The following is an 18801-nucleotide window of genomic DNA, read 5'->3' as shown; positions in this document are numbered from 1 at the left end:
ACCCCCTTGGCCGCCGCTCCCCCTAGAGATCCCATCTCTAGGGCTGGCGCCCCCCTGGGGTCCCTATATAAAGAGGGGGGGTGGGAGGGCAGCCGCGCCCAACACCCTGGCGCCTCCCTCCCCTCCCTGCTACACCTCCTCCTCCTGTAGTTGCTTGGCGAAGCCCTGCCGGAGCCCTGCTGCATCGACCACCATGCCGTCGTGCTGCTGGATCTTCATCAACCTCTCCTTCCCCCTTGCTGGATCAAGAAGGAGGAGACGTCACGCTGACCATACGTGTGTTTAATGCGGAGATGCCGTCCGTTCGGCGCTAGGATCTCCGGTGATTTGGATCACGACGAGTACGACTCCCTCAACCCCGTTTTCTTGAACGCTTCCGCACGCGATCTACAAGGGTATGTAGATGCATCTCTCTCTCTCGTTGCTAGATGAACTCATAGATTGATCTTGGTGAACGTAGGAATTTTTTTATTTTATGCAACGTTCCCCAACAGTGGCATCATGAGCTAGGTCTATGCGTAGTTCTCTATTGCACGAGTAGAACACAAATCTATTGTGGGCGTAGATCTTGTCAACTTGCTTGCCACTACTAGTCTTATTTTGCTTCAGCTGTATTGTGGGATGAAGCGGCCCGGACCGACCTTACACGTACGCTTACGTGAGACAGGTTCCACCGACTGACATGCACTAGTTACATAAGGTGGCTAGCGGGTGTCTGTCTGTCCCACTTTAGTTGGAGCGGATTCGATGAAAAGGGTCCTTATGAAGGGTAAATAGAAGTTGACAAAATCACGTTGTGGTTATTCGTAGGTAAGAAAACATTCTTGCTAGAACCCAATTTCAGCCACGTAAAAGATGCAACAACAAATAGAGGACGTCTAACTTGTTTTTGCAGCAATTGCTATGTGATGTGATATGGCCAAAAGTTGTGATGAATGATGAATGATATATTGTGATGTATGAGATCATGTTCTTGTAATAGGAATCACGACTTGCATGTCGATGAGTATGACAACCGGCAGGAGCCATAGGAGTTGTCTTAATTATTGTATGACCTGCGTGTCAATGATTTAACGCCATGTAATTACTTTACTTTATTGCTAAACCGTTAGCCTTAATAGTAGAAGTAATAATTGGCGAGTAACTTCATGGAGACACGATGATGGAGATCATGATGATGGAGATCATGGTGTCATGCCGGTGACGAGGATGATCATGGAGCCCCGAAGATGGAGATCAAAGGAGCTATATGATATTGGCCATGTCATGTCACTACTATATAATTGCATGTGATGTTTATTATGTTTATGCATCTTGTTTACTTAGAACGACGGTAGTAAATAAGATGATCCCTTATAATAATTTCAAGAAAGTGTTCCCCCTAACTGTGCGCCGTTGCTAAGTTCATCGTTTCGAAGTACCATGTGATGATCGGGTGTGATAGATCCTTACATTCACATACAACGGGTGTAAGACAGTTTTACACATGCAAAACACTTAGGGTTAACTTGACGAGCCTAGTATGTACAGACATGACCTCGGAACACAGAGACCGAAAGGTCGAACATGAGTCGTATGGAAGATACGATCAACATGGAGATGTTCACCGATGATGACTAGTCCGTCTCACGTGATGATCGGACACGGCCTAGTCGACTCGGATCATGTAACACTTAGATGACTAGAGGGATGTCAAATCTGAGTGGGAGTTCATTAAATAATTTGATTAGATGAACTTAATTATCATGAACTTAGTCTAAAATCTTTGCAAAATATGTCTTGTAGATCAAATGGACAATGCTCATGTCAACATGAACTTCAACGCGTTCCTAGAGAAAACCAAGCTGAAAGATGATGGTAGAAACTATATGGACTAGGTCCGGAACCTGAGGATCATCCTCATAGCTGCCAAGAAAGCATATGTCCTAGAAGGACCCCTAGGTGAAGCACCCATCCTAGAGAACCAAGACGTTATGAACGCTTGGCAGTCACATGCTGATGATTACTCCCTCATTAAGTGCGGCATGCTTTACAGCTTAGAACCGGGGCTCCAAAAGCGTTTTGAGCAACACGAAGCATATGAGATGTTCGAGGAGCTGAAAATGGTTTTCCAAGCTCATGCCCGGGTCGAGAGATATGAGGTCTCCGAAAAGTTCTATAGTTGTAAGATGGAGGAAAACAGTTCTGTCAGTGAGCACATACTCAAAATGTCTGGGTTGCACAACCGCCTGTCCCAGCTGGACATTAACCTCCCGGACGAGGCGGTCATTGACAGAATCCTTCAGTCGCTCCCACCGAGCTACAAGAGCTTTGTGATGAACTACAATATGCAGGGGATGGTGAAAACTATTCCTGAAGTATTTTCAATGCTGAAGTCAGCAGGGGTAGAAATCAAGAAAGAACATCAAGTGTTAATGGTCAATAAAACCACCAAGTTCAAGAAGGGCAAGGGTGAGAAGAACTTCAAGAAGGACGGCAAAGATGTTGCCGCGCCCGGTAAGCCAGTTGCCGGGAAGAAGTCAAAGAATGGAGCCAATCCTGAGACTGAGTGCTTTTATTGCAAAGGGAAGGGTCACTGGAAGTGGAACTGCCCCAAATACTTAGCGGACAAGAAGGCCGGCAACACTAAAGGTATATTTGATATACATGTAATTGACGTGTACCTTACCAGTACTCGTAGTAACTCCTGGGTATTTGATACCGGTGCCGTTGCTCATATTTGTAACTCACAGCAGGAGCTGCGGAATAAGCGGAGACTGGCGAAGGACGAGGTGACGATGCGCGTCGGGAATGGTTCCAAGGTCGATGTGATCGCCGTCGGCACGCTACCTCTACATTTACCCATGGGATTAGTTATGAACCTCATTAATTGTTATTTAGTGCCAAGTTTGAGTATGAACATTGTATTTGGATCTCGTTTAATGCGAGATGGCTACTCATTTAAATCCGAGAATAATGGTTGTTCTATTTATATGAGAGATATGTTTTATGGTCATGCCCCCATGGTCAATGGTTTATTCTTAATGAATCTCGAAATTAATGTTACACATATTCATAGTGTGAATACCAAAAGATGTAAAGTTGATAACGATAGTCCCACATACTTGTGGCACTGCCGCCTTGGTCACATTGGTGTCAAGCGCATGAAGAAGCCCCATGCTGATGGACTTTTAGAGTCTCTCGATTATGAATCATTTGACACATGCGAACCATGCCTCATGGGCAAAATGACCAAGACTCCGTTCTCCGGAACAATAGAGCGAGCAACCAACTTATTGGAAATCATACATACTGATGTGTGTGGTCCAATGAGTGTTGAGGCTCGCGGAGGATATCGTTATGTTCTCACTCTCACTGATGACTTAAGTAGATATGGGTATGTCTACTTGATGAAACACAAGTCTGAGACCTTTGAAAAGTTCAAGGAATTTCGGAATGAAGTAGAGAATCAACGTGATCGAAAAATAAAGTAATTACGATCAGATCGTGGAGGAGAATATTTAAGTCACGAATTTGGTACGCACTTAAGAAAATGTGGAATCATTTCACAACTCACGCCGCCTGGAACACCTCAGCGTAACGGTGTGTCTGAACGTCGTAATCGCACTCTATTGGATATGGTGCGATCTATGATGTCTCATACCGATTTACCGCTATCATTTTGGGGATACGCTCTAGAGACAACTACATTCACTTTAAATAGGGCTCCGTCTAAATCCGTTGAGACGACACCGTATGAATTATGGTTTGGGACTAAACCTAAGCTGTCGTTTCTAAAAGTTTGGGGATGCGATGCTTATGTCAAGAAACTTCAACCTGAAATGCTCGAACCCAAGTCGGAAAAATGCGTCTTCATAGGATACCCTAAGGAAACCATTGGGTATACCTTCTACCTTAGATCCGAAGGCAAGATCTTTGTTGCCAAGAATGGATCCTTTCTGGAAAAAGAGTTTCTCTCGAAAGGAGTAAGTGGGAGGAAAGTAGAACTCGATGAAGTACTACCTCTTGAACTGGAAAGTAGTGCAGCTCAGGAAAATGTTCCTGTGGTGCCTACGCCGACTGGAGAGGAAATTAACGATGATGATCAAGGTACTTCGGATCAAGTTGCTACTGAACTTCGCAGGTCCACAAGGACACGTTCCACACCAGAGTGGTATGGCAACCCTGTCCTGGAAATCATGTTGTTAGACAACGGTGAACCTTAGAACTATGAAGAAGCGATGGCGGGCCCAGATTCCAACAAACGGCTTGAAGCCATGCAATCCCAGATAGAAATCCATGTATGAAAACAAAGTATGGACTTTGACAGACTTGCCCGATGATCGGCGAGCGATAGAAAACAAATGGATCTTTAAGAAGAAGACGGACGCGGATGGTAATATTACCATCTATAAAGCTCGACTCGTCGCTAAGGGTTATCGGCAAGTTCAAGGGGTTGACTACGATGAGACTTTCTCTCCCGTAGCGAAGCTGAAGTCCGTCCAAATCATGTGAGCAATAGCCGCATACTATGATTATGAGATATGGCTGATGGACGTCAAAACAGCATTCCTTAACGGCTATCTTAAGGAAGAACTGTATATGATGCAGGCGGAAGGTTTTGTCGATCCTAAGAATGCTAACAAGGTGTGCAAGCTCCAGCAATCCATTTATGGGCTGGTGCAAGCATCTCGGAGTTGGAACATTAGCTTTGATGAGATGATCAAAGCGTTTGGGTTTATGCAGACTTATGGAGAATCCTGCGTTTACAAGAAAGTGAGTGGGAGCTCTGTAGCATTTCTAATATTATATGTAGATGACATACTTTTGATGGGAAATGATATAGAACTTTTGGACAGCATTAAGGCCTACTTGAATAAGTGTTTTTCAATGAAGGGCCTTGGAGAAGCTGCTTACATATTAGGCATCAAGATCTATAGGGATAGATCGAGACGCCTCATAGGTCTTTCACAAAGCACATACCTTGATAAGATTTTGAAGAAGTTCAAAATGGATCAGTCCAAGAAAGGGTTCTTGCCAGTATTGCAAGGTGTGAGATTGAGCTCGGCTCAATGCCCGACCACGGCAAAAGATAAAGAAGAGATGAGTGTCATCCCCTATGCCTCAGCCATAGGATCTATTATGTATGCCATGCTGTGTACCAGATCTGATGTAAACCTTGCCGTAAGTTTGGTAGGAAGGTACCAAAGTAATCCCGGCAAGGAACACTGGACAGCGGTCAAGAATATCCTGAAGTACCTAAAAAGGACAAAGGACATGTTTCTCGTTTATGGAGGTGACGAAGAGCTCGTCGTAAAGGGTTACGTTGATGCTAGCTTCGACACAGATCTGGATGACTCTAAGTCACAAACCGGATACGTGTATATATTGAATCGTGGAGCAGTAAGCTGGTGTAGTTGCAAGCAGAGCGTCGTGGCGGGATCTACATGTGAAGCAGAGTACATGACAGCCTCGGAGGCAACACATGAAGCAATATGGATGAAGGAGTTCATCACCGACCTAGGAGTCATACCCAATGCGTCGGGGCGAATCACTCTCTTCTGTGACAACACTGGAGCTATTGCCCTTGCCAAGGAGCCCAGGTTTCACAAGAAGACCAGGCACATCAAGCGTCGTTTCAACTCCATCCGTGAAAATGTTCATGATGGAGACATAGATATTTGCAAAGTACATACAGATCTGAATGTCGCAGATCCGTTGACTAAACCTCTTCCGCGAGCAAAACATGATCAACACCAGGACTCTATGGGTGTTCGATTCATCACAATGTAACTAGATTATTGACTCTAGTGCAAGTGGGAGACTGTTGGAAATATGCCCTAGAGGCAATAATAAAAGGATTATTATTATATTTCCTTGTTTGTTATAATTGTCTTTTATTCATGCTATAATTGTATTATTCGGAAATCGTAATACATGTGTGAATACTTAGACCACAACATGTCCCTAGTGAGCCTCTAGTTGACTAGCTCGTTGATCAACAGATAGTCATGGTTTCCTGACTATGGACATTGGATGTTGTTGATAACGGGATCACATCATTAGGAGAATGATGTGATGGACTAGACCCAATCCTAAGCATAGCACAAGATCGTGTAGTTCGTTTTGCTAGAGCTTTTCCAATGTCAAGTATCTTTTCCTTAGACCATGAGATCGTGTAACTCCCGGATAACGTAGGAGTGCTTTGGGTGTACCAAACATCACAACGTAACTGGCTGACTATAAAGGTGCACTACAGGTATATCCGAAAGTGTCTATTGGGTTGACACGGATTGAGACTGGGATTTGTCACACCGTATGACGGAGAGGTATCTCTGGGCCCACTCGGTAATGCATCATCATAATGAGCTCAAAGTGACCAAGTGTCTGGTCACATGATCATGCATTACGGTACGAGTAAAGTGACTTGCCGGTAACGAGATTGAATGAGGTATTGGGATACCGACGATCGAATCTCGGGCAAGTAACGTACCGATTGACAAAGGGAATTATATATGGGGTTGCTTAAATCCTCAACATCGTGGTTCATCTGATGAGATCATCGAGGAGTATGTGGGAGCCAACATGGGTATCCAGATCCCGCTGTTGGTTATTGACCGGAGAGCCGTCTCGATCATGTCTGCATGTCTCCCGAACCCGTGGGGTCTACACACTTAAGGTTAGGTGACGCTCGGGTTGTATGAATATGAGTATGCAGCAAACCGAAAGTTGTTCGGAGTCCCGGATGAGATCCTGTACGTCACGAGGAGTTCCGGAATGGTCCGGAGGTAAAGAATTATATATGGGAAGTCGAGTTTCGACCATCGGGAAAGTTTCGGGGTCCACCGGTATTGTACCGGGACCACCGGAAGGGTCCCGGGGGTCCACTGGGTGGGGCCACCTATCTCGGAGGGCCCCATGGGCTGAAGTGGGAGGGGAACCAGCCCCTAGTGGGCTGGTGCACCCCTCCTGGGCCCCCCTCTGCGCCTAGGGTTGGGAATCCTAGGGGAGGGGGCGCCTCCACTTGCCTTGGGGGGCACTCCACCCCCCTTGGCCGCCGCCCCCCCTAGAGATCCCATCTCTAGGGCCGGTGCCCCCCTGGGGTCCCTATATAAATAGGGGGGGTGGGAGGGCAGCCGCACCCAACACCCTGGCGCCTCCCTCCCCTCCCTGCTACACCTCCTCCTCCCGTAGTTGCTTGGCGAAGCCCTGCCGGAGCCCTGCTGCATCCACCACCACGCCGTCGTGCTGCTAGATCTTCATCAACCTCTCCTTCCCCCTTGCTAGATCAAGAAGGAGGAGACGTCACACTGACCGTACGTGTGTTGGACGCGGAGGTGCCGTATGTTCGGAGCTAGGATATCCGGTGATTTGGATCACGACGAGTACGACTCCCTCAACCCCGTTCTCTTGAACGCTTCCGCACGCGATCTACAAGGGTATGTAGATGCATCTCTCTCTCTCGTCGCTAGATGAACTCATAGATTGATCTTGGTGAACGTAGGAACTTTTTTATTTTATGCAATGTTCCACAACAGTCTGCATGTCTCCCGAACCCGTAGGGTCTACACACTTAAGGTTCGGTGCCGCTAGGGTTGTAGAGATATGAGTATGCAGTAACCCGAAAGTTGTTCGGAGTCCCGGTTGAGATCCTGGACGTCACGAGGAGTTCCGGAATGGTCCGAAGGTAAAGAATTATATATAGGAAGTCAAGTTTCGGCCATCGGGAAAGTTTTGGGGGCCACCGGTATTGTACCGGGACCACCGGAAGGGTCCCGGGGGTCCACCGGGTGGGGCCACCTATCCCGGAGGGGCCCCATGGGCTGAAGTGGGAGGGGAACCAGCCCATGGTGGGCTGGTGCGCCCCCCCTTGGGCCCCCCTTCGCCTAGGGTTGGAAACCCTAGGGGTGGGGGGCGCCTCCACTTGGCTTGGGGGGCAAGCCACCCCCTTGGCCGCCGCCACCCCTAGGAGATTGCATCTCCTAGGTCCTCCCCCTAGGGGGCCTATATAAAGAGGGGGGGGGAGGGAGGGCAACCGCACCCATGCTCTTGGCACCTCCCTCTGCCCTTGCTACACCTCTCCCTCTCGCAGAAGTTTGGCGAAGCCCTGCCGAGATCGCTGCTGCATCCACCACCACGCCATCTTGCTACTGGATCTTCATCAACCTCTCCTTCCCCCTTGCTGGATCAACAAGGAGGAGACGTCTTCCTCAACCGTACGTGTGTTGAACGCGGAGGTGCTGTACGGACAGCACCAGGATCATCGGTGATTTGGATCACGACGAGTACGACTCCCTCAACCCCGTTCTCTTGAACGCTTCCACTCGCAATCTACAAGGGTATGTAGATGCACTCCTCTCTCTCGTTGCTAGATGAACTCATAGATTGATCTTGGTTAAAGCGTAGAAATTTTTTATTTTCTGCAACGTTCCCCAACACAATCAAGGTGACCACAATGATAGCGATCATCATGGTGCCGACACCAACGACGACGCGCATGGGTCGCAAGGTGATCGCAACAATGACGCGCAAGACACGGGCAGAGATCTCGGTAACGACATAGACAACGAGGCGCATAGTGATGATGACAATCAAGATGATGGTCACGATCACAGCGACTACGCCGACAATGCGGATGCCAACGACCCGGCATCTACCACGCCCGAGACTCAACGGTCTTCCTCAAGTGCATCGATGATGACACAATTTGTGTCGCCCCCTTCGCAAGCCACGACGGATTTTTCCGGGCCTCGTCGCTACAAGCCCCTCAAGAAAGTCTACAAGTACACAAAGCCAGTTATGCTCGAGTACTCCGATTTGTGTTTACTCGGAGTTGAGGAGCCGACGAACTTCGTAGAGGCGAGCAAAAGTTCAAGTTGGATGCATGCCATGGATGAGGAGATGAAGGCGATTGAGAGCAATGGCACGTGGACTTTGGTAACCCGACCTCCGAACCAAAAGGCCATAGGTTTGAAGTGGGTTTACAAGTTGAAGAAGGACACGAAGGGTGGCATTGTGAAGCACAAGGCAAGACTAGTCGCAAAGGGATACATACAACGTCAAGGAGTTGACTCTGAGGAGGTGTTTGCACCGGTTGCTCGAATCGAGACGGTGAGAGTGCTCCTAGCTTTGGCAGCACAACAGGATTGGAAGGTTCATCATATGGATGTGAAATCCGCTTTCCTCAACGGCGACCTCAAAGAAGAAGTGTACGTGGAACAACCCCTCGACTACAAGAAGAAAGGCGAAGAAGGGAAAGTTTACAAGCTCAATACACTACAGGAATCAGCTACTTTTCCATCATCCATGGCGGACGGCAAAGGCAGGAATGGCGAACGGCAAAGGTCTTTGCCGTCTGCCGTGGACGGCAAAAGGCTCCGGCAAAGTAAGGATCGGCAAAGAGCTAATTTGCCGTCTGCTTTTCGAGGCTGACGGCAAAGGGGCCTTTGCCATCAGCAGCGGATGACAAAGAAAGCAAACGGCAAAGAATACGTTGTTAGTCCGTTAGGTGGCTAATGGCAGCCTTTGTCGTCCGCCGCTGTAGGCAAAGCCTTTGTCGTCCACTGCTGTAGGCAAACACTTTGCCGTCCGCCGTTTTAGGCAAACTGACCAAATGGGTCAGCCCACCAGGACGCATAGGTGGCCGCCGCGTGGCTTCTTTGGCGTCCGCGGCTGTCGGCAAAGGAGGCTTTGCCATCAGTGGCTGACGGCAAAGATCCTACATTGCCTCTTTTTTTCTGTATTTTTTAAATCCAACAATTTTCACAGCAAATATATATGACATAAAAATATATTTCACAGGGCTATTTAACAGCAAACATATGACATATCTAGCACATAAGTTTCATCGTACATACATATATAGTTCCATCCATTCATACATACCAAGTAGCACACACACATTGTTCCATCCATACATATTACAATGCAAAGTTTCATCAAGATAGCAAGCTAGCAGAATACTTGAAGAGAATGAAAGAAAAAACAAGCACTCCATCATAGCAAGCTAGCTTTTGTGAATGAAATCTGCAAAATGGCAAATAAGAAAGTTAGAAAAATGTCACTACAAGAAGAAGAGTAGAACAAGAAGTATATGTCATTTTAGAGCTAACCTAGGTGTGATGGGCCATTTTGGAGCTAACCTAGGTAAGATGGGTCATTTTGGAGCTAACCTAGGTGAAATGGATCGTTTATGAGCTAACTTAGGTAAAAAGCATCATTTTAGAGCTAACCTAGGTGTGATGGGTCATTTTGGAGCTAACCTAGGTGAAATGGATCGTTTATGAGATAACTTAGGTAAAATGCATCATTTTAGAGCTAACCTAGGTGTGATGGGTCATTTTAGAGCTAACCTAGGTGTGATGGGTCATTTTGGAGCTAACCTAGGTGAAATGGATCGTTTATGAATTAACTTAGGTAAAAAAGCATCATTTTAGAGCTAACCTAGGTGTGATGGGTCATTTTGGAGCTAACCTAGGTAAATTGGATCATTTGTGAGCTAACTTAGGTGAAATGGATCATTTATGAGCTAATCTAGGTAAAATGGATCGTTTTAGAGCCAACTTGGATAAAATGCATCATTTTAGAGCTAACCTAGGTAAGATGGGTCATTTTGGAGCTAACCTAGGTAAAATGGGACATTTTAGAGCTAACGTAGGTAAAATGGATCATTTAGGAGCTAATCTAGTTAAAATATGTCATTTTAGAGCTAACTTGGGTAAGATGGATCATTTATAAGCTAAGTAATGTAAAATGGGTCATTTTAGAGCTAACTTAGGTAAAATGGGATCGTTTAAGAGCTAAATAAAGCTAAGTCTAGGTCTTTATGCATTTGTTAAGCAAAACTCTAGAGACACTTACCGTGATCATGGAGGTGTAGTAGCGGGGTGGCTCGTGCCGGTAGCTGGAGAAGGATCGTGCGATGCTTGTCTGGAGTTACGCTGCACCAAAGATCATTTCCAATATCTCGTTAGCATGATGACACTCAAATGTTAAGACTAGCAAGTGATGTCCATTCAAATTAAACTCACCGTGGTCCCAGGAGCAATCACTAGCATCAGCGGAGCGGTCTGACCGGACTTCTCGCACACAGACTGCACATTTGATTTTGACGACTCAGTCATACTAGTTAGTAATAAGACAAACACTACATGAATGTTTTGGCTAATGTGTAGAAAAAACTTACCACAAGGAGCTCGTACATGGCCCTTGCCTGCATGTCATTCCGTGCCCTCTCCTCCTCCAACATGTTTGTCGTCCTCTCCTCCAACTCCCGCTGCCTCTCCGCCGCCTCTGCCATAAGTTTCTCCGTTCTATCTCTCTCACTCTGTATAGCAGCCTACAACACCACTCCTCGTTACCATTTGTAATCATTGATGGAAGCGCACACAATGTAATGGAGAAAGATAGCTGAGTACGTATAACTAACCTTGAAGGCGAGTTGGACTGGCCGTTCACAAGGCCTTATCTCAGGAGCGGAGCTCGACTGACACGCCTTGATCTCTGGGAGAGTGCTAGGACAACGGATAAGTCCATCTCCCATGGCTATGGAGCCATGGGACCTCCCACCACCAGATATCATCAGCATCTCTGTATCAATGGGACCTTGGCTCGGGTTAAAGTCCTCCCCTTTCCTCGCCTTCCCCTCATCTCTATATCTCACGAGCTTGTCGTGGGAGGAGATGTTGGTGACGTTTTTTGGATCATCGAGGTCAGACGTAGAGAATGCCTTGACTTGCTTGTAAGAGCCACTGTGGGCCATGGCATACAGGTCGTACACCTCTGACACCTTATCCGCCTTATTGTAGCGTGTCTGAAAGAGAGAAATAAAGTAAATTAGTAATTAAAGGGCTGAAGCTAGCATGATGAACGAATTGCATGAATCATGAAGCAAACCACATACCCAGTTCCGCCCGTACTGATATAAGTTGGAGCTGCCTTGATGGTGTGGCACACCTTCCATTTGGGCACGTTTGTCCTTGGCCTTGTTGTGGAGGGCTAGCCATTCTTTTGAGCACCCCTCATTGACCAACACCTCCCAACAATCCATCCGATCCGCACACCATCTTGGAGGGGCCTAAGTTAGAGAAATAGAAACTTGAGCGCTACGGCTATGAATTACTAAATGAAGGAAGTAAAGTACAAGGCCTTAAGAATTACCTTCATGTACTCTTCCTTACTCAAGAACTTCTCGCGGCACGCCGGCTTGGTCTTCTTGATACCACGCGAGGCGTAGTAGTCTCGAACAACCTGCACCCGAGCCTCGTGCCGTAAGTTCTGTAGTAGGCGCTTGCAGACATTATCGATAATATTTGCCGCCTCCTCCTCGTATCCCTCCTCACACTTGTAGAATGTCTGCAATCAAATGAGATAATATTGATTAGTACAATTAACAACTAGCTAGTTGAAGATTTTTAATTGTATAAAGGAGAAATTACCCAGAACTTTCTAATCACCACGTCTGCTCTCGTCTTGCACAAGACACCGTCGACAATCTCAGCCGGCGGGGTCGAGGCAGCCAATTAGTGCTCCCAACTCAATCCAAGCTCTAGAAGCCGACCCTGACCAGGCAACGTGACAAACCCCGGGAAGTTTTGCTGACAAAGAACTCCAAGGATGGAGTTGGGCTGGCGGACACTATGATGGTGGTCCCAACCCCTGCAGCATGACAAGGCCAACGCATTATATATTTGAAGAAACGTGAATGCAGAAGGGTACAAAAAGATTAAATGCACTTACCTCTCCCCATTAGGGAAAATCAACCACCTCTGATCGCGGGTCGTCGGCACGTCCGGGAGCCGTGTACAACCACGCTGGTAGACGGTGCCCCCCTCCTCCACAATATCAGTCGTGTCCCTGCCATCATCAGCATGGCCACTCAGCCCCTTAGGCTGATCCGACCAGGTACCCCATCCAGACGTGTGTTCCTCCGGGGTCTCGTGGGATGAACTCTAGTGGCCCGAAGGCCCGTCAACCCGAGGCTCGTGGGCCGAAGGCCCGTGGACCGAAGCCTCATGGACCGGAGTCCGTGTAGCCTCCTCCTCGGACGAGTCCACCCTAGCAGTCACGTGTTCGGGTGAAACAGTTGGGGGTGGCGGCAAGGAAGGCGCCCTGGCAGTCACCCTACCTCCTCTCCCGCGACCACGTGCTCCAGCTCCTCTCTTCTTCTTACGTCGTCCCCTGCTCGGCACCGCGGTCGATGAAGAAGGGCCTGGCAGTGTCGCCATACTGTCCAGCAACGCTCGGCGGAGAGGTGTGTGTGGAATAGAAGACCTCGCACCACGCGCCGACGAAGAATGGTCCTCCGAGCGCTCCCGACCAGCGCCCACCATCTTTCAACACCTGCCATGACAAAGAGTAAATGAAATTAGTACAACATAAAAAAATACCGACATGAATAATAATATGTATATCACTTAAGTGTATCATCATCAAGTACAACATAAAAAAATACCGGCGGTGTCGGGGTCGGGGTGTCGGGGTCAGGGGGTCGAGGTGTCGTGTCGGGGTCGGGGTGTCGGGGTCAGGGGGTCGAGGTGTCGTGTCGGGGTCGGGGTGTCGTGTCGAGGTCGGGGGTCGGGTGACGGGGTGTCTGGGTGTCATGTCGGGGTCGGGGTGCTGTTTCATTTTGTTTCCTCTTTTCTTCTTCTTCTACTTCTACTTCTTCTACTTCTTTTCTTCTTCTTCTTCTTTCATCTTTTTTCTACTTCTTTTCTTTTCTTCCTTTCTTCTTCTTCTACTTTTTTTTTCTTTTTTCATTTTTTTCTACTTCTTTTCTTTTCTTCTTGTTCTACTTCTTCTACTACTTCTACTTCTTCTACTTCTTCTACTTCTTTTCTAACACTAACACTAACACAATCTAGCACTAACAATTAAACAGCAAAAAAATATATGAAAAAACAGAAAAAAAGAGGTAGTCCCTCACCGGAGCAATGGGACAGTTGGGGTGTTGTTTCTTTTCATTTCTTCTTTTCTTCTTCTTCTACTTCTTCTACTTCTTTTCTTCTTCTTCTTTTTTCATCTTTTTTCTACTTCTTTTCTTTTCTTCCTTTCTTCTTCTTCTACTTCTTTTTTTTTCTTTTTTCATCTTTTTTCTACTTCTTTTCTTTTCTTCTTGTTCTACTTCTTCTACCACTTCTACTTCTTCTAATTCTTTTCTAACACTAACACTAACACAATCTAGCACTAACAATTAAACAGCAAAAAAAATGAAAAAACGGAAAAAAAGAAGTAGTCCCTCACCGGAGCAACGGGACGGTCGGTGGGGGCGGTGGCGGCGGAGGGGGGGGGGGCACCGGGCGACGGGGGCGGTGGCGGGGGCGGCGCCGGGCGGCGGGTGGCGGGGCGATGGGGCGTCGACGGGTGGGGTGGGGGCGGAGGGGTGGTGGGGCGACAGGGCAAGCGGGGGCGATGGCGGGGGCGGCGCCGGGGCGGCGGGTGGTGGAAGGGAGGTGGGGCGACGGGGTGTCAGCGGGTGGGGTGGGGGCAGAGGGGTGGTGGGGCGACAGGCCAAGCGGGTGCGGGGGCGGCGTCGGGCGGCGGGGCGGGGGCGGCGCCGGGCAGCGAGGGCGGCGGTGGGTGGGGATCTAGCTAGTGGCGGGGCGTCGGGGAGGAGAGAGGGAGAGAAGAGAGAGTAACGGGCGGGGGGGGGGGGGGTGGCGGCCGTTAGTTACCCTGCTCTTTGTCGTCCGCCTCTCTTTGCCGTCCGCCTTTATCTCTCTTTGCCGTCTGCTAGCGGACGACAAAGAGGTGGGGCGTTAAGTTTTTTCTAAACGGACGGGGGGGGGCACCTCTCTCTTTGCCGTCAGCCAGCTGACGGCAAAGAGCCGACCGATGGCAAAGAGATTCTTTGTCGTCCGCCGTTTCTTTGCTGTCTGCTTTTCGGTAGCTGATGGCAAAGAGCTTCTTTGACGTCCGCTAGCTGATGGCAAAGAGCTGGCAGATGGCAAAGTAGCTGATTCCAGTAGTGATAAGGCACTTTACGGGCTAAAGCAAGCGCCACGAGCTTGGAACTCAAAGTTAGGCCGAAGTTTGGTCACGCTCGAGTTCAAAAGATGCCTCCACGAGAATCCGAAAGACAGTCTATCAAGCACCGAAGAACTGATGAAGGTTGAAGACGCGACCAAGGAGGAGTGCTGGCGTCAAGCTACGGACGAGCCGACGGCAGCAAAGACGGTCCCTGAAATGCTACGAAGAACGGCAAAAGCAATGCCAAGGATATTTCCTATGAGTAGTAGTCATCGCATTTGGGATCCATGTCGCACCGAGGATGTCGTGCTTAAGGGGGTGAATGTTAGAGTTAAGCACGAATCCAAGATTGCACGGCACGTGCATGTGTGTCCTAGTTTGGTTAGTATTGCAAACCGAGTAGGAAGGTGCTACTTCATGAGAAGAAAGTAATACCAAAGTTATCCGGAAACCAGAACGTGTCATGGTATCTAGACACGGGTGCCAGTAACCACATGACGGGATGCAAGGAGAAGTTCCTCGAGCTGGAATATGATGTTCAAGGCTCGGTCAAGTTCGGTTATGGTTCAAATGTGGAGATTTGCAGGCAAGGTTCTGTCCTCTTCGAGGGTCTCACAGGAGAACATCGCATACTCACCAGAGTGTACTAAATCCCACTGCTTCGCAACAACATCATCTCTGTCGGGAAACTTGACGAGAATGGATGCAAGGTGGATATTGAGAACGGAGTGATGACGATCTTCGACAACCTACGAAACGTGCTAGCGCATGTGAATCGCACGCGGAACAGGCTCTATATCCTCAACCTTGATCAATCTCAATCTCAACCTTGACGTGCCTTGCTTTATTTGCTTTGATCTATTCGATAGTTATAGGGTGATTTGATCTAGAAGATCAAAAGCCAACAGATGCCGCCGCCATGACTCACAAAGCTTTCTCCGAGGACGGTCGTGATCTCGCATGCTTGAGGAGAGCACCATGGTGCTCGGTAAGCAGGGGAGGAGAAGGGTGTTCGCCGGAGGAAGAGATTGAGGTGGTGGTGGTCGATGCCAGAGTCGTGGAAGAAGACATGGGCGACGGTGATTCACGGCAGCCCGGACAAATTCCTTTAGGCCTCATTTGGCAAAGAGGGATTGGTGAGGTTTCAGGAGGGGGGAATTTCAGAGGATTGGGTGAATCCCTTCCTTCTACCCAGTCCCCTCAAAACCCCTTGAAACCCCCAAACCCCTTCAGCCACAATTCCCTCCATATGAAAAACTTGTTTGGTTGACAGGGATTGACATATTTAGATAAGATAGTGCAAACATCTAAAAAAGCAATCTTTCCAAGTAAAACGACATCAAATTATGCAAAGTAAAACGACATCAAATTATGCAAGGAAGGGCAGTGCAGATATCAAGTGAACAAAAATAACATATAACCTCATTGTACTTGCTCCCAAAATATGCAAAGTAGCAAAACTACTACGAAACAACATGGCAGTAGAGAAATGCATCTAGCAATGCCTGAAGTAGTGGCCGTTGTCAACGCATTACAGACTAATGTCACCACATCATTGCTAAAACAGTTTCAGAATAACATGTAATTAGATGGACCTGCATATCCCTATAACAGACCAAGTTTAACTAGCAGGAACAAATGAACTGCTGGATTTTCCTGACCCCATATCTCTATGAAAGGAACTGGGTTCTAATGTCGCCATGTCCGAGGCGGTGGCACTTCTGAAGAGGTGGACAGGAAGGCGACTTCTAGGGGTATCTCTCTACTCTGCATCGACATCCGCGTACCACAGCGCCGCATGAGCTGAATTAGCAGAAAATTAGTTAAGAAGTTAGGCGTCATGTGTCACAGGTAATGCAACAAGTTTAAATAAGAAGATCAAAAAGAAAGATGATGTACAAAACCTCAAAACAATGCAGTGTGTTGTGGGACAAAACCTGAATTTTGTCCACACCTTACTCTAAACAATTGCAGTGGGCTAAAAAACAGAAATCATTATCACACATCTTGAGTCCACATAAAAAAATGCCAAAAATAGCAACATCATCGGCACACACATCTACAAGTTGGAAACTGCACAGCGCACATTAAGCTCCAGTACAGAGATAGGCCACCAAAATAGACTGGATTTTCTCATCCCATCAACTTGCTCTAATGGTTCAATTAGCTCTATCATATAATTAGCACTAGAAATCGCTGACAAAATACAAATGGCTGGACAAGGTTGTGTTCGGTTCAGATGAGTAGAAAAGCAAACATCAATCAAACCATCATTGATACAGATATAGAACCAGAACTGCAGTATTCTAGATAGATACCAGTTTGCAAAATCAACAAGTTCTGTCCTTACAACCTACGAACCAACAAAGCATTGTAAATCATCTAGCCCTCGAACAACTACTACCATTACTTGGAGAATCAGAGCCAGCGACCACTAAGACGAGGTGCTGCTGGTGGTGGTATACTAACTGCAGAGTATTGGAGTACAAAAACAACAACAGGACATGGCAAGGCAAACAGTTCGGTTTGCACCACAGACAGAAGTGCATTATTATTTCTCAATCTAGTAAAAATGAACTAGTTGATTCAAGCGCCTAGTAAAAATGAAATCACTGATACAGAAGTGCATCATTATTTCTCAATCTAGGTTTGCACCACAGATCCAGTTCTCACAACCAAGGGCATCAGCAAGCATTCAGAAAACATCAGCCAAACCACCAGAACAAGTCCAACATCGTCCAAGCAGCAACATTGTTTCTTCAGACCGGAAATTACATGTCTGTAGTTTGCAAAGATAACATCTAGTCAGGGCACAATCCAGCAGCTAACTACAGATAAACACACAAAGCCTATCTAGCCATCTAGGACAAGGTGAACTTGGTGATGGCCTTGGTGCCCTAGGAGACGGCGTGCTAGCCGAGTTCGCCGGGGAGGACGAGCGGCAGCCATGGCCGGGCGGATGAAAGAAACCTAGACAACAAGGGGGGAGGAGGGGAGGCGAGGCGAGGCGAGGGCATACCACCGGGGAGAAGGCGTCAGGCGGCGGAGGAGGCGCGGTGAGCAGGCGGCATGGCTCCTCCCCTCGATGGCGGCGGGCGTTGAAGATCCGGCGGTAGGATTCCTCTCGGCGGCGTGAAGGAGGTTGGCGGCGTGCGCTACGACAAGTGCTTGCCTGAGTCCCTCGACGAGGGTTCTGAGTCGCGTGGGTTCGAGAGGATTGAAGAGGATTAGAGAGGATCGGCCTGTGGAAACCCCCTGTACCAAATGGGCCGTCGGGGATTTTCGGGGTTTCTAGCCCCGGCGAGGAAAATCCTCTCGAAACCCCTCCGTTCCTCTTGCGCCAAACGAAGCCTTAGCAGGAATGTATAGCAGAGCAGGGCCCTAAGACAAGGCTTGATAGTGAGGAGAAGGTGTTGGCGGCCCTGACGAAGAACTACAACTGGCGCCAGAGCTCGACCACGTTGGGAGAGGTCCTCGGGACACGCGGCTCCAGATGGACGGGACTGCAGCTTCACGGAGCGCCCCGGTGCTCGGGAAGCAAAGGAGGGGAAGCGGTGGTCGCCGGAGGAAGAGATTAAGGCGGTAGAAGTCATTACCAGAGGCGGGGAAGAAGACATGGTGACGGTGATTCAAGGCCACCCAGGCAAGTTCCTTTGCTAGGTGTATAGCCCAGCAAGGTGAAGCTCTCGGACAAAGTAGAAAGTAGAGGAGGAGGCGTTGGCCGTGCAGGCGACAAACGACAGTGTCGTCGGCGTGAACTGAGCGCCGGCTACGCTCTTCAACTAAACGGGGCACGAACCTGACAAGGAGGGCCCACCCGCTGGTGAAATACCGCTTTTGACTTTGTCCATGTCA

At 48.2% G+C, this 18801-nt stretch overlaps 1 long non-coding RNA gene across 1 annotated transcript; it reads right to left on the bottom strand.

Annotated features, from left to right (window-relative positions):
- Positions 1-16341: 16341 nt before the first annotated feature.
- LOC123133309 (uncharacterized) lies at positions 16342-18228 on the bottom strand. Its single transcript, XR_006465222.1, has 2 exons — positions 17966-18228; positions 16342-16749 (listed from the first exon to the last, which is right to left on the bottom strand). It is a non-coding gene; the product is annotated as an uncharacterized lncRNA (long non-coding RNA).
- Positions 18229-18801: the final 573 nt, after the last annotated feature.

This window comes from Triticum aestivum, chromosome 6B (genome assembly GCF_018294505.1).
Source record: "Triticum aestivum cultivar Chinese Spring chromosome 6B, IWGSC CS RefSeq v2.1, whole genome shotgun sequence".
Classification (NCBI taxonomy): Eukaryota; Viridiplantae; Streptophyta; class Magnoliopsida; order Poales; family Poaceae; genus Triticum; species Triticum aestivum.
Note: the sequence above shows the minus strand (reverse complement) of the source record. Positions and strands in the feature narration are given on the sequence as shown.